Genomic DNA, 23,804 nt, shown 5'->3' with positions numbered 1-23,804 from the left:
CGATTTTATTAAAAATAACCCAATGTATTTTGGGAATAAAAATCCCTTCATCAGGGGCATCTAAAATACAAAAGAAATAATTTTAAATGATGCTATCATAATTCTCATTACACTCCCAATCCAACTGACAAATAAGTTGCCTCCGTTTTACTCTACAATTATTTCTCCAGTAAACATTCGAAGCAGCATTTCAAATATCTATTAAAACACTACAAGTCTGATGGCACTACACAATCCAATATTATGAGCAACAGTCCTTCTACTAAACCACCCATGTAATTAGCAAAATGTTGTATATAGTCAGTAAATCCTCGTGTAATAAACCAACACTTTAATTTGCTTTTGAACAGCTTAGCTTCTAATCGCGCTTACCGTGACATATGATGAAATATGTCCCTTATTGTAAAACCTAACTTGCAAAATGCCCATTTCTTTTTAAACAGCATGGCGAGTTCCATAACGTGTTCATATTTCATTGCGTCCCACAATGTTGACAGACCTGAAATAAAGCTCACCGCACTTACAGCGGAGCTCGCGGAGTGCAGAAAACTCTGCTTCGCGATGTGCGGTGGAGTGTTTTACCCACTCGCAATCACGAACGGTAACTTCGCAAGCGCGAGCTGCCGCTCGGGTAGAATTTCTACCAAAGCAGCAGGAATACCAGCACAAACGGCAGTTCGCACTGCAATCGGCCACTCACGGAACTTCGCAGAGATTTTTGTAACTTTGCAGAGTTCCGTGTACCAAAACTCTGCGAACTACGCCCAGGCCTTCCTTCCAGGACTAATTCCTAGTACTAGAAAAACAAAAAAAATCATGCACTTGATGTATGCTGTGCTGTGAATTCAGCACACAAGCAAACCTTTTTTTTTTTTTTGAGAAGTAAAAATATTTCTCCTTGTTAGCACCTGCTTTAAAGAGAAGTTAGCTTTTGATGTACAGCCCAGTCTTGCTGTCTTAGTAGACAGGGCTGTGGATCAAAATGGATGGAGAATGGATGTTCCCAAGCCTCCACCCATGGATTTTGGCTCCTTCCCAGGTTTACCATAAGTGGTAGACATGGGAATGCATCAAAATGCTTTGTCTCCCCCAGGTGAAGCGTAACAAGGAGAAATGTCTTTATTTCTCCTAATTCTTTCCTCTTTCTACATGTGCTGCAGAATGCAGCAAACGTAGAAAGAGGAAAATCCCTCTGAGGATTGTTTTTGCGAGGAAAGAATTTTTCCTGCACAAAAACAATCCTGACTAGAACACAGACACCCTAGCATCAAAACGCAACGGTGCCCACGCTGGTGATAGGCAGCCAAAAATTTGCCAACGCTAAGAAAGGAAAGGAATACGAATATAATGTTAGATACAGCACATCCCTGCCCTTTCACACAGTTCAACAAGATGGCTTGCTGTGTTGCACTAAGTGAAAAAATTATAAATATGAGCCAAAGTATCTATTATAGTGTACTTACTGCTAACTCTGAGCTTCCAGTTCACACATATCACTTAGCAGCAGCCAGATTTGATGATTGAAATAAACAAACTAAGGCAAAGAGAAAAATAGTTAGATCCTTTTTTTTCTCCAAGTGTCAGATTTGACCATTTGAAGCAATGTGCATGAACTAAGATTTTTAACTTCTTGTAATTAGCAGTTTGGTAAAACGTATTTTGAGAAGTTAGAATTTCTTCTAGATCGGCAAGTTCTCTCAAAATACCACTAGTATTTTAGTGCTCAAGGACATATTTTTTCACAAGGGAAATCCTATTTCACTTGCATATTTGTCACGAGTACTAGCCATAATATTACCGATTCAGTGCCGAACTGAAGTAGAGCAATCCACTTTTGTATTTGAAAATGAGACCTTGATTTCTTTCTAACCAACACCAATGCCCTAGTGAAGTTGACAACGTGGCTGTTTGAATTTAGCATGGTAAGATATGGGCAGATTGGGCTGAGTAATCTCTAAACCATACCACCATAGAGACTGAAATCTGAACACCAGCATCTTCAATGAATGCTGTTCACATATTTACTATATTAGTGTTATGTCAGTATATCCAAATGTACAGCATATGCCTGTGTATATAAACGTATAATTTGATCATATGTATATATTTAGATATGTGCATTTCTTTGTACAAACATATATATTACTTATGGTTTAAAAATGTACAGATATTCTCATAGGTCTGGTTAACAGATGTATATATTACGTATGGGTGATATATACAGAAATATATATGTATGTATATATAGATATGTATCTATGTATTTATTACTCTATTCCTACTGTAGAGAAACAAACAAACCTTCAACTCTCTTCAATTCACTACTCTAGGCCTCATCCTATACCTCTTTCAATATCATCTACCTCCACTCTATGACTTATCCCAAACCTCATTGTGCCTCTATGATCTCCCTAATAACCCATTCTAGATTCTTCCCTCCTCTATCCCTGCTTTGGCACATCCCTCATTTTACTACTATGATCTTCCAAATAACACTTTCCAGACTCTTCCTTCCTCTATCCCTCTTTCATCCTATTCAATTCAACTTACTGACTCACATGTCCACAGCTCAAATTAAAAACTTGCATTTCCCTATACTAATCCACCACTAATCCACTTTGAGTTTTGCAGTAGTGTGCTACTGGACGAAAAGCACTTCAGTGCCTCATATGGGATAGAAAGCACTATATAAATGCAACTACAATTACAATTTATAGGACTCTGATATTTCGTAGAGAGCATTTACACTGGCAAGCGGTAGTGATGGCAGTTCAAGTCTGTAGTACAACCTGCAGTGACCTCCTGAGGAATACCTTGGGCCCTGTACCTTGTTTATTTGCAAATTAAGCACTGACGACTTCTATATTTCACTCATGATCCACCAAGCATTTGCTGGACTTAATGGGCCAACAGCTGACCATTTTCTTTGCCCGCAGTACCAAAGCACTAAAAATATGACATTGTGAAGTGTGGGAGGAAAATCTAATTGAGGGATCTGCCCATGGGCAAACCATGCAAATGTCAAAAGCATCCCCCTTCTGATCTGGTTGGTGTTGTAACGGGTTGCTGTTGATTTCCAGAGTAATTTATGGCCTATCAAACCTGTGGCCTTAATATGGAGACGTGCTATGTTAATACCGCTAGATCTGAGAATGACGAGAAACATACCACAATGATACACTTGTTATACTCCTCACTTGAAGAGGCCTGGGATCTAATTGAATACTCAATTCAATCCATACTGCTAGAGTCCTGACGAAGTTCAAGTACAAACTGAACGAAACGTGTTGGCTGGATGTTGTACGTTAATGCAAAGAACTAGAATTGATTTAATGAAAGAGATAATTAAAATGAATACCTGTCCATACGCATTTCCTTATTGACTCTGGATAAGAAGTTCTTTGGTGCACCATTCCAAATATTCAGAATTCCCCAATCGGGTACTCCACATCATGTTGTAGATGAGCTCTATTGTATCTTTCCTAACCTACAGTATCATTTTGGGAAGCTGAGTCCCAGATTCACAACAGTTTTTAAACCCTAAGCAGAAAATTGCCATCTGCGAACATTATTCCCAGGTACTAAATCACAGAATCAGTGTTCACAGGCATTTATGGATGCAGGTTCAATTCATGACTGGGATCAATGTGCACATATGGTGGATCCTCAGAATTATTTAGTTCAACGTTAGGGATGCTACCACTGGCGTTCCAGAGGATGGCGTGGGAAGCGGTCACTAGGAAGATGGTGGATACCCTCATTGTCATAACAAAGTTGTTATTCAACAAACATGCGCATAAGAATTTACTACCAAAAAGGTTGCGATAACTGTGTAGCTGGAGAGAAAAATTCAACAAAGACTATGCATTTCAGAACTGCATAGGGGGATTCTCAATCATGAAAAATGGTTTATTTTAATATATTCTTTGTGTAGCAAAAAAAAAGAATTATTTTGGTGTACTTATGACCATTTCCACTATATTTACTGTTGTTGAACTACGGGAAATGTAAATCTGTGATTTAGTGCTAAATTTTAAGACAAAATTCGTCCTCGCAGCACTTTTTGGAAAGAGAATACATTTTACGATAAAAATAGTGCAAAATATAAAAGACTCTTAAACCACAGCCAATCGTGTTCGCTCTGTTGTTCTTGTGCGTTTGCGGTCAATTTATACAGCGAATAGCATGTGATTACACAACAAGGCATAATGGTGTAATTACGCGCCACAAGCTTAATGCAAAATTCCCAACATTACAGAAATTTCTCCCAGGCCTACTTTGGCTCTAGCCCCAGACGTTTAGGGATGTTCCCCTTCCCTTTCCAATTGGGAGAAGGATTCAGTCTTGTATTATCCCCAGTAAAACATTATCCGTGACCCATGGTGAAAAGAGACAGACGAGTTTGTAAAGAACAAACAGGGCATTGTCCACTTGCAAGCCCACTCCCTTCCCAACCCATGGTCCTCCTCGAAAATTCACACACATGATAATCTTGATGTGAGTAAATGTGTTTAAAATACAAAACCAAGGGGCATATTTACTAGCAAAGTGCTGAAGCATGTCGTTAAGCCAAGAAGGGAAATGAAACGCTCCGTCACTTTAGAAATGCAGGGCTGCACTATATTTACAAGAAAATGGGGCAGCCCTCCATCCCCCCCTGCGCTGGCACCAAAGTTAGCTGCATAGCGCCAATGCAGGCACCTTCGCACCATAGTGCAAGGGTGTCTGCGTTGCAGGGGAAGATTGTTTATGTGCAGGAAGGTGTCCCTTCCTGCACATACACAATCTTTAAATGGGGTTTTGTAACTTGTATGTGTGATGCTCAATGCAGCACACATAGAAGTTGCAAAATTTCTTTTTCTTTTTTAAACGATTGTTTGAGTGCAGAAAGGGACACCTTCCTGCACATAAGCAATCAATGTCCTTTTGCTGTTTCTATGTGTGCTGCACAACGTAGCACACATAGAAATAGCAAAAACGAGGAGAAATGAAACACCCACCACAACACCCATTGCCAGCCCCTTGTAATGCTAAGTATAGAGTGAAAGGCGGCCTTATTTACAAGGCAACTTTAAGCCACGTTAAGAGGCTAAAAGCTGCCTTGTAAATAAGCCGAAGCCCATATCGCCCTACGAACGTGTTGATAGGGGCTTGTAAATATGCTCCCAAGTCTTAGAGAATATCAATACGACAAGGGTTACTTTGGACTCGTTAAAAGGCTATTTCATCATGTGAGTTAAACTTTCATCTGCAGTAGTTTTGTGACTAATGTCTGGACTATATTGGTTCATGTCTTTTTATGTGTGCATAATAGTTTGAGGAATGTTGAGAAGAAAACGTTTGCCTAGGTCACCTTAAACTTAAAATCCTGTTTGCTACAACAGTCCCGACGCATCAGCCTACCGGTTACAACTGGATTCGGAAATATCAAACACAATGATGCATATATTGTATATTAGGACAACATAGAATTAGACTTTAAAATGCTAGCGACATTTGCACCTTCAACATTTGAACCTTCACATCCAAGATATTTGTGACAACACCAAGGTAAAGAAAATAGGACAGGCACCTTATTTTTATGCTGGGGAAGTAAGCTCCACACAGAAATTGATACTCATTTCTGGCACACAAACATACATGTTTATGTGTCATATATATTCCTCAGCCGGAGACCCTATGTCATTGGAATGAAATACCAGTAATCATTTTACAAGATTGAGAGTTATGTGGAAAAACAGCTCCTTTAGGAGTCGCAGACAGAAAACACATTTACTAGGTAATGGTGTACAATTGATGCCTCTCAAACTGTCAATATGGATAGTTTTCCTGCTATGTTGGTCTGCTTCTCCCAAATTCACAGAAATAGCTATAAAATAAAAAGGCTGCCATTGAAATCTCCAAACGTGTATTTGTGACCGATATGATGACAGACCACCTGGAATCCAAGGTTGCTATTATTGAGCCTTTACATAACATGCCTTAGTTTCATATTGTAGACATCATTCTCAATGGAAATGTAGCCTCTCTAAAATGTGGCAAACATATCTTATGGGACTATGGCCTTTATTTTAACCAATAAGTGCTAAGAAGTGCCTTTTGAACATTCAATTTGGTATCCATTGCTACTAAAAGAGGATGCCCACAATTGTATGACCTATAGAAAGTAGTTATATGAAATGGGGGTTAGTAATTTAGAACGTCATAGTATTGATTAATATAATGCATAAATATTTAGATTGTCTGTTAGGAAAAACATTAAACTGTTCTTCATCAGCGTATTTTTTGTTGGGTTTGAAAGGTTTAGACAAAGATAGAAAGTTGTTGGAATACTGCGCTATATGGAAAGGTCTATGAATACTTGACTGAGTTATTAAAACCTAAAATATTACCTCATCCAATATTCTTAAGAAAATATGTACAAAATATTGTTTGGAATAGAAGGTGGTGGATGGGATTCAAACGTATGACCATGTAAAAAAATATGATCCTGAACGTTAAGTGATGTTAATGTGTAAGTCCAAATGAGTGACAACATAATAGCCTTGGAAATGTATGTTCTGAAGAGTCTGAAGTGAGTTTTATTTAATTTGTTTCTATATTTCATGTATTACTTACTTTGATGGCTGAATTGGATTCAGTATGAAAGTATTACTAAGTTTCAAACATTTATTGTTACAATGTATTCCGAAAACATTTAAAAATATTAATGTAATTGATTATTCTTAAATTCCATTTTAAATAAGAATTAGTACTATATTCATTATACACTATAAGATTGTGAATCCCTGATGCAACTTAAGGAATCTCTGTCCACAAACATGATCATATTGATCATTTATTTTATCAATATCAGCCTCATCATCTGTAATACATGAATCGTCCATATCTATGATATTGTGAACCGATCACATTTGAGGTGAAATACTTCTCTAAGCTTTTAAACGTGTATAAACATGAACAACTACTAGTTACATAGGCATATTTTGTTACTACTAGCGTTGTCTTTTATATATTTGTTGATACAATTTTCACGACCATATAAGTATGTGTATATAAAACATATTTTTGGACTCACATTAATCAGTCTGTAGTTTATCTAATAAAACAGGATAATCGGACAAGTGGCACATACTAGTCATACGTAGCTGCGAGGCAACGTTTTGTCAATGAAGAGCTTCAGCACTTGTTGAGTGTCAATGACCAATTTTAAAGGTATTTAAAATATCTAATTGCTGCTTGGCGAAAAAACACTGGCAGGTTTTTGAAGAAGGTAGGGGTAAAGACTTAAGTCATGGGGATGGTTGAGTATGACTTCACGCTTTCTCATAGTTTCCTGGAGGATGTTAATGGCTTTGGCAATCAGTGTGACCTAAATTAAAAACCTTGTTGAAGGGGTTGTGTTTACTAGTTATTTGTGAACCATTCTAATGTAGAACAGTGATCTTACTACTTTTCCGTAATATTACCCTGGAGGCTTGCGATGGGCCATGGCCACTACATTCAAGTGGCGGTGAGGTCTAGTGCCTGCTTTTTTAGGAAAATTGTGAATTAATAATTTTTTTCAAGGCTTGGGGTAAGGCAAGAGTTGTGTGAGCTGGTGATTATGTAGGTCAAGACATATGTGAGAATGTTGATGCACTGTTTGTCCAAAGTGGCTGGCATGGTCTGTTTAGCAGTATGCTTCAAATATGAACCTTGGATTACTTCAACTGCTAATTTTGACTTGTGTAGAGATCGAAAGTTATGTTTTTTCACAACTCGGAGTTTTTCTTAAAACAAACCGTGAGACGTAATCTACACGCAAACATAATGATATTTCAAAATGCAAAACGTTTGATTCATTTGGGTAAAGTACTCACCTATCAAATTGTGACTTTCAAAATCTGTATCAATTTGTGATTAGAAAATTAATATTCAATTTCTGTTTCCTAAATCTGTGAACACAACTTAAGTACCTGCCTTAGAAGAAAGTCCTAAACTTCAAAAAAATCAATATCAATTACAGTCTGATATCAATATCATTTTTGAAGGCCTGCAGTGGAGCTGAAATCTATATTTGTTTTCAAATGGCTTGGAAGCAACAATTACTCACTATAATTTTTATAGTACACACAATCAGGCACAAAATTATAAACAACTTAACACTTCAAACAGAGTAGCACATTTGAGTTAAATATAGTGCCATGATGGACATGCTATTTATAAATCCTTTAGTATTCTTCACCCTGAAAATCTGGTTTAGTGTCTAGGGGGGTGGACGTGGGTGATTTCCACAGATTTATGTAGACAAGTTTCACAGAAGCAAAAAACAGCTTTCAGAGAGGAATCTTATAATTACCAATGCTAGCTGTACCTCAAAAGTGACCAGCTTCTACTACAGAAAATGCATATAAAGTAATATAGAAGAACCAAAACAATGTTAAAGTTGGAAAATAAACCAGCAAATTAACCAAGTCAGTGTAGTAAACAGAAACAAATTATAATGATACCAATAACACCAAAATGACAAAAATTGTAAAGAGAAAATGAGTTATCATTTTCTTAAAAAGAAAATGCCAAAAGTGAGGCTCCTGTCATTACTTAATCATTACAAAATATTAGCAAAAGTTATTGCTACTCACCTCTCATTGTCAATGGTTAGCATTATATTTTCTTGGCAATCGGGCTTCATTTCCCCTTGCATCTCGGCTGCCACCATATTGCTGGACTCCAAGAAGGTGTTTGATTCCCTGGAGTGGCCCTTACTGCATGTTACCCTTCTGAAGTTCGGTATCCCCATGTGTTTTCGGGACTTGGTAAAATTACTCTATACAACCCCACTAGTGCATCTCAAACTAAATGGTGCTCAGATGGACCAATTCACATTAACTCTGGGCACCCGACAGGGATGCCCCCTCTCGCCTTTACTATTAATTATCGCTATGGATTCTCTAGTTCGACACTTTCATTTGGAACATGTCATTTGGAACATGGATTGCATTTCCATTGAGGCCCTTAACTGGCATCTTTATATGCAGACAACATATTTTTGTTCGTCCAGGACCCTGAAACTAATCTCCCCCATTGATTCACAAAGTGATTTGCTTTGGAGTGTTCTCTGGCCTCTCCATCAACTGGAGTAAATCCAAGATTTTTCCCCTAGTGGTGCTACGGCTCCTTGCATTCCCCCTGTAACGGCGCTCAAGCTCTCCTAATTACCTTGGCTTCTACCTACATAGGGACAGTATAGAGGTTGTTTGCCTCAATTATGGCCCGGCAATCAATCAGCTCTCTACACAAATTGAACGCTGGATTCAGCTTCTCGTGTATTTAGCAGGGAGAAGAGCCACAGTCAAAATGGTAGTTCTTCCCCATTTTTCATACGTATTCCTCAACAGTGTTAACAAAAAGCTTCTTCGATACCTTGTGTGGTATGCTCACGTGACTGATTTGGGTGGATAAGCATCCTAGGATTAGTTGGCATACGCTCACTCTGCCGTATGACCGTGGTGGCTTTGGATTTCCTGATTTCTATATCTATATCTATTATTATGTACCTCAGGCACACTTTGCATATTTCTGGAACCACCTGGATGCCAAACTGCAATATCGTAAACCAGAATGGACGCAGGCACTCCCATTATTCCTCTCTACCATACTGCTGAATGGTTTGCCTAGGATCCCCATGGCAACACAATCAATCAATCAGTCAATCAGGGGGTTTATAAAGGGCGCTACTCACCCATGAGGATCTCAAGGCACTAGGTGTGGGGGGGGGCAGCTTGGCATCAGTCAAAGAGCCAGATCTTGAGTTCCTTCCTGAAAGTGTTCAGGGTCAGGGAGCGTCTGATGTTCACAGGGAGCTCGTTCCAGGTCTTGGCTGCGATGTAGGAGAAGGCTCTCCCACCTGTTCCGTTTCTGCGGACGCGGGGGACCTCTGCCAGGGCGAGGTCGGCAGAGCGGAGGTTCCTCTGTGGGTATGTGGAAGGATACTCTTTCGTTGAGGTAATTGGGTCCGATGTTGTTGAGGGATTTGTAGGCATGGGTGAGGAGTCTTGACGGGGAGCCATTGGAGGTCTCGTAGGTGTTGGGTCATGTGTTCGTGGCGCGGTATCCCAAGGACGAGTCTGGCTGCAGCGTTCTGGATGGTTTGGAGTTTTTGGAGAAGAGTTCCGTTTATTCCGGCGTAAAGGGCGTTGCTGTAGTCCAGTCTGCTGGTTCTGAGCATGTGGGTGACGGTCCTTCTGCAGTCGGGGGTATCCATTTGAAGGTCTTATGGAGGATGCGCAGGCAGTTGAAACTAGTGGAAGCGGCGGTGTTTATCGGTCGGTTCCTGGAGATGGAAGAGTCGAGGATAATGCTGAGGTTTTGTGCGTGGTCTGTAGGGGTGGGTAGATTCCTGAGGGCGGGGGGCCACCAGGTGTTGTCCCAGGCGGAGCTGCAGGGTCCGAGGATGAGGACCTCAGTCTTCTCTGAGTTGAGCTTTAGGCAGCTGTCATTCATCCGGCTGCCACATACTTCATTCCTTCCTGGAAGCAGAGTATGGTGTCTTTGGGATTCTTCGTGAGTGAGAGGATGAGCTGGGTGTCGTCGGGGTAGGATACAATGCTGAGCCCATGCTGTCTGACTATGACGGCGAGGGGGGCGATGTAGATGTTGAAGAGCGTGGGGATGAGTGATGATCCTTGAGGTACGCCGCAGTTGATATCGGTAGGTTCGGAAAGGAAGGGAGGGAGTCTGATCCTCTGGGTTGTGCCTGAGAGAAAGGATTGGATCCAGTCGAGGGTGGGTCCTTGTATCCCCGCCTAGTGAAATCTGTCTGTGAGCGTGCGATGTGAAACGGTGTCAAAGGCTGCAGAGAGGTCTAGGAGGATGAAGGCCGCAGTGTGTCCCTGGTCGAGTAGCTTGCGGATGTCGTCAGTGGCGGGAGGAGGGTGGTCTCGGTGCTGTGGTTGCTGCGGAATCCAGACGGGGAGTCATCTAGGATGGAGTTCTCTACGATGAAGGTGGTCAGGTGGGTGTTTAAGAGTCTCTCAGTGACTTTGGCCAACACAGACACTCCTCACCACATACTGGGCTTGGACCAGGCTCAAGCGCCTGTTGTGCTTCTATATCTCCTTCTTGATAATGCCTGGCTCCCACTGACGAGAGAGAAGCAGACGCAACGTACCTTAAACACATATCGTCTGCATACCGTGGCCGATTTATTCAATAAATCTACCTTGAGGACTATTTTCACAATGGCTGAGGGATGTGATGTGCCCTATCTGGATAGGTTTGCTTTGCACCGGCTCCTTTGCACTCTACGTCGTACCCTTCCATCGTAAACTGAGGAGCCTAGTGACTTTCCCCCTCACTATGATTATCACAGTCTCCGATAATGCCCATTTAGTTTTCCACCTATATCATGCTTCCATGCGGTTGAAGCCTATTGGGGTAGAGAGAGCGAGGGCTCCATTGGAGCGAGATTTGTATTTACCTCTACCTGACAAAATGTGGTACTACTGTTGTGAACGAACTGGGTTGATTTCCAATTACCGCCACCATAAATGGCTGAATTTTAAATACCTGCATCAGGCCTAGGCCAGTCCCAGGTTTCTGGATAAACGTAAGACGACCAGATCACATCACTGCCCTAGATGTTCAGCAGAATATGCTGATTTTGCCCACTTGGCTTGGAGCTGAGGTCCTGTATTTCAGTTCTGGGAGACAGTTCATTCCACATTATCCCGTACAATGGGGCAGACACTCACTCCAACCCCATTATTGGCCTTATTGGGGTACATTAAGCCGAAACCGAGAAATGTTCATCGTTTTACTGCTGTCGCATTGTTGTTGGCCAGGAGGCAAGTTGCATTGCATTGCTGCAATGTTTCTTGCCCTACTGAGGCGGCATGGATGCAAGACTTAACGTTCTGTGATGTTACGAGTGGAGTGTATGCCTCTCTCCAACCCCCCATGTTACGGCCTAAGGATATATGGCAACCACTCAGAGACTATTTATCATCCTTAACCTTGGATGGTGGCGAGGACTTAGCAGCCTCTTCTGCTCCTCAGTGCTCATGTGTGGATGGCAAATAGCATCTATTTCTACTATGTATCTTTATACATTTCCTGAGATAATGTATTTTCCCTTTATTTCCAATGAAGGTCCTGCCACGCGTTATCATTTTATCCCCACTGTCCCCTTTCTTTATATTTGAGAAGGCCCTGTACTACATGGATATGTTGTATGTATTTAAGATGTCATGTTTTTTTTAATCTTTTCTCTATATATTTGTAACTTCACTGCCTCTGTATTTTTTATTGCTCCTTTATTTTTTGTTTGCTGTTCTGGATATTCTAAAATTACATAAATAAAGATTTAAAAATAAAAATAAATAAAAATGCCAAAATTGTATGCAGGAAACAATGCAGAAAAGCCACATTCAATATTATCATTGCTGTGATTCACCGTGTCCTACACACATTTCAGGGCAAATGCAATGGAGCACAGGTCTGTTAAAGCTTTCTGGAACAGAGGCAGATTATAAATGACTGGAGCAGTGTCCTTGGATGGTAGATCACTCTGACAGGCAACAACTGGGTGCTTTGTCCCACACAAGGGATTACCTGGTCAGGAACAGTGACCTCATTTTGCTGCCTGGAAAAGCATGGCAAGGAAGTTGTGTGTCTGACCAAGCAGGGGCTGGGGGAACAAGTGCAGCCCAACCTAAACACCTGTGCATGAGTGAAACTGAAAATATCAGTTTGGCAGAATAGCCTGAATTAAAATGAATTGTATCCACAAACTATCCACAGACTACTTTATATACCTCAAACTCTACCATTGGAAGGTGTGCTTGGTAATATTCAAGCTTACACTTGCTGTTCTCCTGAAACGCCACAAATATCAAACAATACATTTTACAGGGACAAATATGGGTGGGGTTTACCATTCCCACAAATTGAAAGATATCTTCAGGATTTGAGCTAACACAGCCTGAAAGTAATAAACTCTGGGTAAGCATGGAGGCATCCTATTTCTACAGGCCAATAAGTGCTATGCCCTGGTTCCCACCATCTAAAATAGGGCAGGAGGATCTTCTAAAGACAACACAGATTACACTGCTACATTGGAATGCTGTAGTTAGCAGGGATAGGGAACCCGTTATTAAAAAACCCAGACTAAATAAGGGCTTCTGCGATTGGTTTCCACATGAGGAATCTACACTAGGTGATTAATTGAGAAAGGGAAGATGAAAATCGAAAATAAAACAATTCAGCAGTTTTATATGGCAAGGTGTGACCCATTTTGATAAGACAAAATTCATTGGGCTACTACTGGGACCAATAGAATCCTTATTGAAAAAATATATGACTATGAAAGGCATTACTTGACTTAATCAGTAACCGTCTGGCCCTACAGCTGTGGATAAACCGATGTTTGCCACAAAATGGAAGTCAGAGTTGGGACAAGAAACTGATGAGATGTCATGTTTTCTCTTATAAATGGGGTTCTCTACTTGGCAGTGGCTTGTGCCCTGTCCAAGTGGGACCTTTCCTTCTAGTCAAGGTAAGGGAGTTATACACGAAAGATAACTCTTGCTCACCCCTTAGGTAGCTTGGAACGAGCAGTAAGGCCTATCCCAGAGGTAATGTGTAAAGCATTTGTCCATAATCATACAATAAAACAGTGAAAACACAAAAAACGCACCAGTCAAGTTTAGAAAATAACCAATCTTTATATAAGTAAATAAAATCCAAATGACAAAAATCCACTAGACATAAGCAAAGATATCACTTTTAAAATGTTTAAAATAGTTCAGTCAAAGAAAACTACAGATGCGTCACTTTTAGCACAAAGAACCTGGGATGCATCCAAATTCAAAGACGAAAACAGGCACAGGGTAGGTGAAGCGCTGGAAAACTAAGTGATGTGTCAGTTCTTTATGCCCAGGGGAGGTGATGCATTGGTTTCTTACTGCCAGGGGAGGTGATGCGTCGGTTCCTTACTGCTGCGCAGGGGAGGTGATGTGTCTGTTCCTTACTCTCAACAGAAGTGATTCATCGATATCTGGATATGCGCCCTTGGTTCCTTACTGCTGGGCAACGTCAATGAAGAACTTGTCACACAGGTGCAATGTGTGGAAATCTGAACACACTGAGCTCGATGTTGCGGCGGCAAAACAGGCGCTGCATCAATTTTCCAAGCCGTGAGAAGGTGATGCATTGAAACTTCAGCTGCACAGCAAGACCTACGTTGGAGTCAGAGCAGGTGTCTCGGACGTCAGAGACCTGGTGCTTCCGACTCAGGCTGTGGTGATCTTAGAGCCACATGAAAGATGCTGCGTCAATGCATTGATTTTCAGCCGCAAGGCAAGCTTGCAGCAGGAAAAACAGGCGCTGAAGATCGGTGTGTGGATTTTCTTCCTTTCTTGCCACCGAAGCCACTTCCAAGGGCCCAGAACTGGAATTGTCACCACTTGGCAGGTCAGAACTCTCAGTCAGCAGAGGAGTTCAGGGGCTCCAGGAGAAGTATTTAATGGCCTTGAGACTTCTTAACAGGAGGCAAGCACACACAAGCCCCAGGAGAACCTTGATAATCAGGATGATGAAAACAAAATCCAGACCTTTCACTCTTCAAGACGGAAGCAGCAAGCAGTAGGCCAGCATAACACAGCGCTAAGCAGAGCGGCAGTGCAACATAAGTCGTAAAGGTGAATTCAATCATCCCACCTACAATATTTTATTTCCTTCTGTAGGCCTGAATTATAGGGTGGAATGACAGCGTGGAAGAACTTTATGGTCAAAGTACTGAACACTTTTGCATTCCCCGAAACATTTCATTCAAAAACTTGCAGAGTTTGTAAAATTAAAGATATAATGTGGAGTGTACTACATTCATTTTGCATGTCAGAAAAGATTTTCTGATTTGGAAAATGCGTTTGGCAATCCGAACTGTATTACAATTGGAAAGGATCATCCCTCCAAATTGCTAGTCAGAATAGTAAAGGATCGGGGGCGTGGCTTGAACGCCGAAGTGACATGGCGGATCCTGCGTGAGCTCTGCTCCGCCGCGGGACTCGGAGTCCTATTCACAGCTTCATTTTCGTTGTTTTACTATCAGGAGGGACTGCCTTGCTATGAGGATATCGCAGTGAGTCCGCTGGCCGCCTTTTGCCCTGGAATTCCTTGTTTTTGACGGTTTTTACCGTAGCAGCTATTTTCTCCCTCAGAGATGTGAGCGGCCACCATTTTGTCTCCTGTTTGCTCCATCTCAGAATGGCATCTGCTGTGTGGTTTTTTTTGTCTCCAAATTGACTTTATGCTGCTTGATGCCCAGCACGGGCATTAGTATTGACTTTCATATCCGATTTCCAACGTTGCTTGTTTCAGTGATGCATAAACTCGTCGCTTACCACAGTATACATGCTTTTCATCTCCTGCAATACATAGCATGAATTATATATACTGTCCCTGATTTCTTCAATTTTTGGCTGGTTTCTGTGAAGTGCTTCCTGCCTGCCGTTGATGGGCTACTTTTGTCAAGGCATGGTTCTACTGAGCCCTGTTGCTGTGTTCATCAGTTGTACTGCTCTTGGGTCAGATCTTGCCTCGTAAGCACTTCGGATTTTTTACATATCCAGTTATCAATCCTTGATTTGGCGCAGTACCTGCTTGTGTGGTATTGCTACATCCCTGCAGTAAAGTGACGTTTGGGTTTTTTGTCGCTTTTGGATTGCCGTGTGCTTGACATTTTATTATTTAATGATGGCCAGTGATCCCCACATGTCCAGGCCATCGGTTTCTGGCACAAAACCGAAAAGGCACAAAAATGATCCACCTTCGCCTATTCTATCATCACAAAATCCAGTCCTGGACGCCATCCTGGATGAGGTTCGAGGCCTTCAACCTTTCATGTCTGCTACCAACGACAAGCTTAAACAAATTGAGGAAAGATGGATTGTTATGGAGAGTAAGGTGCTGGACCTTGAGCAACGGGTCAGCAACATACAAGATATCTCTACAAAGATTCCTCTTCTTGAACAAGAAATTCTTAAATTAAAACTCCACACAGAGGATCTTGAAAACCGCAATCGCAGAAATAATTTACGCCTTTTTGGCCTGCCGGAGAATGTTGAAGGGGCTGACCTAGTAACATTCCTACAAAAATTCCTTCCAGAGCTTCTAGACCTTCAGTCTACATCCAATCCTCTCAACATACAAAGAGCGCACCGGTTGGGTCGGCTTCAGCCATCCTCTAACAAACCACGTGGTATTATAATGTTGTTCTTGGAATTCACCGAACTTATGCAAGTTTTGAATGCTGTGAGACTCAAACGTCGTCTTATCTGGTCTGGTCACAACATTTATATATCTCAAGATATATCTAATGCTACCAACGCCAGACCAAAGAATTTCTTGCTCTTCGGCCTCAGTTGCGACAGCTCAATATTCAATATGGAATTCTTCACCCCTGCCTCTGCAAGATCACTCATGAGGGTCGCACTCGTTCCTTCGAGGATCCGGATAAGCTCAAACTTTTTCTTCATAATTTTACCTTACATGGCATGGATACTGGCTCTTGATTTCAGTCAAAATATTGGAGTATTTTCTTCTTATTTGTTATATTGACTTTCATGTCTTATGATATTGATTCTCTGTCCTTCTTTACTCTTGTGTGACTCATAGTCCATTCATTATTGTTTACATCTGCTTTCTTTGTGGTCCGCGTCCTTCGGTGTCACTGCGCTTCCCGCTCTTAGTTCTTCTTTCTCTCTTCAGATCTGGATGTTTTTCCTTGATCTGTTCACTTTTCTCCGCCTCTCTCTATTTCCTTTCTCCCCTCTCCCTCTTCTTTACTTTTATTTTCCTTTTCCTTGTTTTTTCTCATTTTTAATCTTCTTTTCATGTACAGGTCTTTTTTCTAAAACTTGGTCTTTTGTTTTACTTACTGTAAAATGTCTTTCCTTCTTTTTTCTTGTTACTCCCGCAGTTCTGTGGTCCTATGTTCGTACGTTCCCCTGCATCCAGAAGTATGGTTAATGTTGTTTCGTGGAATGTCCGTGGTCTGGGTCACCCCGTCAAGCGTCAGAAGGTATTGTCTCATCTAGCTAAACTTAACGCCCAGGTTGCTTTTTTACAGGAAACCCACTGCAATGATAAGGAATCACTTAAACTTAAACGTCAATGGGTCAATCAGATTGTTTTCTCTCCTGCTACTGATCGTCATGGTCGTGTCGCTATTTTATTCCACAAATATATTAATGCACAAATTGTATCATCCGAGTGTGATCCGAATGGTCGTTGGGTATTGTCTGAGGTTATCATAAATAAAAGACAAGTGACTTTTTTCAATATTTATGGGCCTGTTAAACCAGACAGACACTGAATTTTGGCAATCTATACAACTGAAACTACTGTCCATTTCTAATTCTAATATTGTGGTTGGTGGTGATTTTAATAACTGGTTGGACCCGTTCACAGACAGACAATCCAAATGCAAATTCAAACCTGACAAATCCCACAAATCATTTCAAACAGCCATTTCTTCTCGCCCACTATTTGATGCCTGGAAAACATGTAATCCTGATACCTCAGAATTTACTTTTTTTTCACCTGTACACCATACTAGATCTCGTATTGATTAGATTCTTGTTTCCAAATCACTTCTACCTTGTCTCCTGTCCTCTGACATTGGATCTATCTTTATATCTGACCATGCCCCTGTCTCCACCCATATTGACTTATCTCTCACCACTTGCAAACAAGGTAGATGGCGTTTCAATAACTTCCTACTATCAGATCATACTTTTATTTTAGAAGCAACCTCCTTCATTAAGGAATTCTTTTCATTCAATAACTCTTTAGATACCTCCTTACACAACAATTGGGATGCTTTTAAAGCATCTTTTAGAGCCTTCACTATTGCCTACTCCTCAAAGAAGAAAAAATTGTTGCACACTAAATATAAAGAAACCTTAACCCACATAAAAGCGTTAGAACATAAGTATTATTCTTCCAAATCCTCCTCATCATTACAAGAATTAATCAAAGCTAAGTCCACCCTGAATAAGATAGTCACAAAGGATGCCTGTAATATTCTCCTTAAAATTAAGTCGAAATATCACGGAGGCCAAAACAAAGCTGGGAAAATGCTAGCAAATTATTTAAAAATTAAATCAGAACGTAAAACTATTGGCCCCATTCACTCTGAATCGGATGATTCACTTCTTTCGTCTGATTCTGATATTATTGCCACATTTCAATCATATTACAATCTTTTATATACAGAAACTACCAAGCCCTCTGAAGAAGATTTTGCTTCTTTTTCCGAAATATCCCCAAGCCCCAAATTTCCCATGATAAATTCCAACTCCTTGAAGAAGATATTTCCTTACAAGAACTAACTGATGCTCTTAAATCTTTGAAAAAAGCAAAAGCACCTGGCCCCGATGGCTTTTCAATTGAATTACTTTCTGCTTTCTCCTCAATTTTTGCGCCCAAATTATTAGAACTTTTTAATTCTTTTATCTCCAATTCACAAGCCTGTGGTTCTTTTTTGGAAGCCCTTATCATTGTAATCCCCAAGCCAGATAAAGATTCTTCCTACTGTAAACATTTTCGTCCTATTTCACTAATTAATTATGATTGTAAAGTTTATGCAAAAATATTGGCTTCCCGTTTAGAGAAAATTATACCTTTACTCATTAATCCGGACCAAGTTGGTTTTGTTAAAGGTCGTCTAGCCTCTGATAATGCCAGAATGTTTTCTAACGTTCTTGCCCTTAGTAAAAAATATCCTTCCCCAATTGCTGCTCTATCCCTGGATGCTGAAAAAGCCTTTGACCATGTCAATTGGGAGTTCTTGATTCATACTTTAAGTTGGTTTGGCTTTGGTCCGAAGTTTATTTCATATGTTAAATTGTTATACACCAATCCTAAAGCCTGTGTTTTTGTTAACGGTCTTTTCTCCCCTTATTTTTCCCTTCAAAGAAGTACGCGTCAGGGGTGCCCCCTCTCACCTTTACTTTTTCTGTTACGTTTAGAGCCATTTTTGGAACGTATCAGAAATAATCCTCTCATTACTGGTTTTAATTTTAAAACTCAACAAATTAAGTTGTCTGCATATGCTGATGATGTTCTTATTTATATGTCCAATCCTGTATCTTCCCTACCCCCCTTTTTGCAGGAAATCGCATCATACGCTAAGATTTCAGGTTACAAATTGAACTTCTCTAAAACAGAGATTTTACCTTTAAATCCTTCATGTTATAGATATATGTTTGATTTGTCTAATTTCACATGGTGTCCTCAAAAAATTAAGTATCTTGGTATTTGGTTCTCCCCCACTATTCGTGATACTTTATCTCATAATTTCTCTGCCTTAAAACTTAAAATCACTACTTTGGTAAATCTTTGGTCCCCTTTGTTTCTTTCTTGGTGGGGTAGACTTGATACAATTAAAATGATGATTGTCCCTCAGATTCTGTTTGTATTATCTATGCTTCCTTTTAAAATTCCTAAATATTATTTTTCTCAGATTAATTCGTTATGCACCAAATTTTTATGGAATAACAAACATGCACGTATTGCTTTGTCCAAACTGATTCGACCTAAAAATTAAGGGGGGGTTAAATTCCCTGATTTTAATTTATACCATAATGCATTTTTGATTCGTCAATTTTTTGTTTTGTCCAAGGACTATCAGAACTTACCTAAACCTTCTTGGGTCAATGTTGAATGCTCATTGTTAAATGACTTTTCAATACGAGATGTTGTTCACATGACTAACTGTTCTTTCATTTCCAAATATCCTATTTTGAAACATTCTCAAGTTTTACTACACACACTTTTCTTTCAGAAATTGAATACCTACCAATCCTTTCTAGCGTCATCACTTTGGTTTAACAAATACATTAAATTTCGACACAAATCTTTCTACTACAAACAATGGAAAGAAAAGGGCCTTTCTTATGTACACCAACTGATGGTTAATAATGTGATTCTTTCTTTTCCTCAGTTACAAGAATCTTTTCAACTACCTGATTCCTGTATTCAACAATATGATACTTTAGTTTCAGTTCTACAGGGGTGTCTTCAGAAATTCCTTTCTCTACCAACTCCTACTTCCTTCCTTCCTGATTTTTCATTATTTCAAATCTCTCCTGATACTGTTCCTAGTGCCTCTTTTATCTATAAATCTCTATCTACTCCTATCTGTTCACGGATCAAATCTAAGGTGGAACTGGAGTGGGAACAAGACCTCTCTTTGACTCTAACGGTGTCACAATGGGATAAGTTTTGGCAGAAACTATTCAAGACTTCCAAAGCTGCTAATCTCACACAGTCCCTATTTTTTAATTTATAATAGAGTCGTCATCACTCCCCTTATGTTACATAAATTCAACCACTCTATTACTGCGTCTTGCTGGTCTTGCCCTAATGTTGAAGGTTCTTTGGTTCATTTGTTATTCTATTGTCCTAAGGTTTATGCTTTTTGGAATGTTATATGGTCAAAATGTACACTGATTTTTTCTCATAATGTACAACTTAATATTCAAAATGTATTTTTATGCACTATATCGCCAGACTTTGATCTAGTCACTCCTGTTTCACCATTATTGAATTTATTTATTGCTGTTGCTTTTAAAGTTATACTCTATTGCTGGAAGGACAATTCTAAATTATCCTTTTTTCATTGGTGGAACTATATTTGTGATGAACATAGAATTGCATCTATTCCTCAGTCTTCCATTCACCTACAAATTAAATCTGACCTACTTTGGCTACCCTTTACATCTTTTCTATCGTCAACATCATAATCTTTACCTACTTTCAATAACTTGATCTTTTTCTCCACCTTTCTGTCTCCTCCCTTTCTTTTCCTTTTCCTTTCTTTCTCCTCCTATCCTCTCCTTTTTTTTTTCTTTTTCCTATCTCCCTTTTTGATAAAAAATTAATTATCCTATCTAAAGAGTATATTCATTTTAATTACCTATTTAGGATCTTTGTATTTTACTGTAGTAGTATAACCCTTGCTTTTGTTTTCTGTTCTTAGTTATATTTATCTCTAATTGGCCTAGTACACATTTGTAATCCTGTACGTTTCTTTCTTCAATAAAAAATTATTTAACTAAAAGAATAGTAAAGGATAATGGTTTGTGAATACAATTGGAGACGGAAATCATCGATCCATTACCAACAACTCAATGGAAGTGGTAACAAATTTGCAAATGAGAAGGTGTTCTTTTAAAAATTCCGTCAGATGACCACAGGGGAGCATTGGAGTGGTCCAAGAGACCACCACCTGATCCCCGATGCATTCCCATCGGTAAACATTCTCTAAAAATAGCACTAGTTCCTCTGAGGAGCAGGGGCTGCTTTAAAAAGAAGAAGTTGCCTACTTGGGAATGCAGACAAAGGACCGCGGATTGCTATATCTTGGAGGCTGCCATCCCTCTTTCTGGAGACAACCTCAGGAAGTCTCGAAAAGTGATCTGCCTAATTAATATTCATTAGGCAAGCCCTTTTCTGAGCACCTGCAATTGGAAATTTAGGGGCAGATTTACAAGCCCCTTGCGCCACTTTTGCGTCACTTTTTCCATGTTAAAAATTACGCCAAAGTGGCGCAAGGGCCTTGTAAATAAACCCCTTAGTATCACGAGCTGTTAGTACATAAGTCACATCGCAAATCCAAAGACAGGTCAAAATAATATTTCCATCACTTTTTGCGCACTTTCTCCTCCTTCTCCTATTTACCTTTCTAGCTGTGGCTCAAACTAACATTTCAAATCAAGCTCAGCAGCTTTCCTGGAAAGTGGCCTGCTTAAATGTTTCTTTGTAAACTGACCCGCGCTTCATCTTCGTCTGTGTGCTCTGAGTTGACTGTCGCTGAAGCTATCTGGGTGTGAATCAGTTGTATTGATCTGTTTAGCAGAGGGATTTTGACATTCCTCTAAAGGACGGATAATCTGCTTTATAAAAAAATAAATGCCTTAGTATTATCCGGCCCTTCTCTAAATACGTGTCTCTTCAGAGAGACAGCAGTTGACACTCATCAAATATGTGTGAAATCATGTTACAAATATGCTCAGCGTGTCCCTGCTCTGCGCCTCGTCTACAGTGCACAATTTGAGGCAAGAGAATGGGGAGAGGATGTAGTCCGTCGGCTGCACTGCCGCCTCTGGTGCAGGAAACCAGGGTTCGAGCCTCGAGGTCGCGTCCACATCCTGTGATTCTGGGCAAATCACTTAATGTCCCCGCGCCTGAATGTGTAATGTAAATACGGTGCTATGTAAAGCGCTCCGATACCTTCGGGTCGAGTTCGCGCTATATAAATATGCAATAAAATAAATAATAATAAAAAAAGAAGGCGAGTGTAGGACTGAGTGAAAGGGTTTTCAACAAAACCCAGCTGCAGTTGCCCGTCTCCCACTCCTCTCTTGCAAAAGTAGTGTGTGGTGCTCTGACGCTCTCTGCACATCTCCAGCTTACAATAATAGCACGTCGGTGGCCTCTCTAATGGAGGCTGATTTCAGCTGTCAGTCTCTGGGATTAAAGAGAGCTGGAGGGGTTTGCAGGATGGAAGGAAACAAGCATTGAAGCGCTCAAGCAAGAAGGAGCCGAGCCTTCTTTATGCCAACTGCTTGCACCCGACATGTCAACACTGCCTACAGGTGAGAGGAGGTAAGGGCGGGTTAAGGACATTTGACGATTTGACAACTGGAAGGCGCCATGACTATGGATCAGTAATGCCTTCATGGATATCCCTGTCATGAAACAGTGATTGAAATGCAAGCTTCTTTTCAAGATGTGGTGAATAATTTACCACCTCTTGCAAATTCTACAATACCGAAAATTATAAGATCTGTTAGGGACAATCTTCTCCTTGCGTTTCAGTCCGCCCAAGATATTTCACAATATGTATATATAGTTCTTGTATTAATTTTTATACTATTGGTGTGAGGTCCACACGATGGACAATGACAACTGCAAACAATATGAAGGGGCTGGAGGGTGAACCAGGTCATAGTGGGTCGGGGAAGGTTGTCGATGAAGGTGGTATCAGCAAGGCTGGCAAGGCTGACTGGCTTAGAGGAGAGGTCGGGTGACATCTCCCTCCACTTCATTATTGATAATGTTTCTAGTTCTGGACTTCCATGTGATAACCTAATGCATTCTGGCTACTGTAGTCTCAGGTTGCCTCTGTTGACATAATGAGACTAACACATGGATAGCAGTTATTTGTAGGTTAAAATTCGAAGACGGGTGTCAGTGATTATATGGAGTGATGAGGCACAACTGGGAGAGGAGAATAAATGTGACAAGTGCCAGACCAAACATTGTAAAATTGGCTATAACAGATTTGGGGGATGTGTTGATTGGAAGGGCTGCTACACTGTTGAAGTGACTATCGAGTTTCTTAGTGTCCTGTTATTGGCGAACATGTGCACAAGGTATGTTGACAAGTGCCCTTGGTCCATCATCAGGATGTGGGAATTTGTGTAGAAAAGGAGAGTTTGAGGGCGTGCAAGGCATGGTAGGACTTCAGAGATGAGCCAAAGTGATGTCAAACGTCCATGCCACGAAATAAAGTGTCACAACTTTGGCCATAACATCTTGAGAAGAGTGTAAGCTCATCCCCTAACCTACATGTGTGACTACAATGTAAGTCAACAAGTGACATTTGCAGGTGAAAAATACTTAGAGAGTTCAGAATTAAAGTGTTGAGATTCTAATGGGTACTGAATATAGATACGACTAGCCAAGTAGCGTTCAGGGGTCACAGAGTTAAAAAATGGTTTGCTTGGGAGATGGTTCACAAGCCAGGTGCTAAT

General features: G+C 40.4%; 1 protein-coding gene across 1 annotated transcript in view; it reads right to left on the bottom strand.

The window, feature by feature from the left end:
• FSTL4 (follistatin like 4) overlaps nt 1-23,804 on the bottom strand; it is a 2,149,215-nt gene that overhangs the window by 739,574 nt on the left and 1,385,837 nt on the right. The gene's annotated exons all lie outside the window — the stretch shown is intronic.

Source organism: Triturus cristatus, chromosome 7, assembly GCF_964204655.1.
Source record: "Triturus cristatus chromosome 7, aTriCri1.1, whole genome shotgun sequence".
Classification (NCBI taxonomy): Eukaryota; Metazoa; Chordata; class Amphibia; order Caudata; family Salamandridae; genus Triturus; species Triturus cristatus.
The sequence above is the reverse complement of the archived record's forward strand: the minus strand, read 5'-3'. Positions and strand labels throughout refer to the sequence as shown.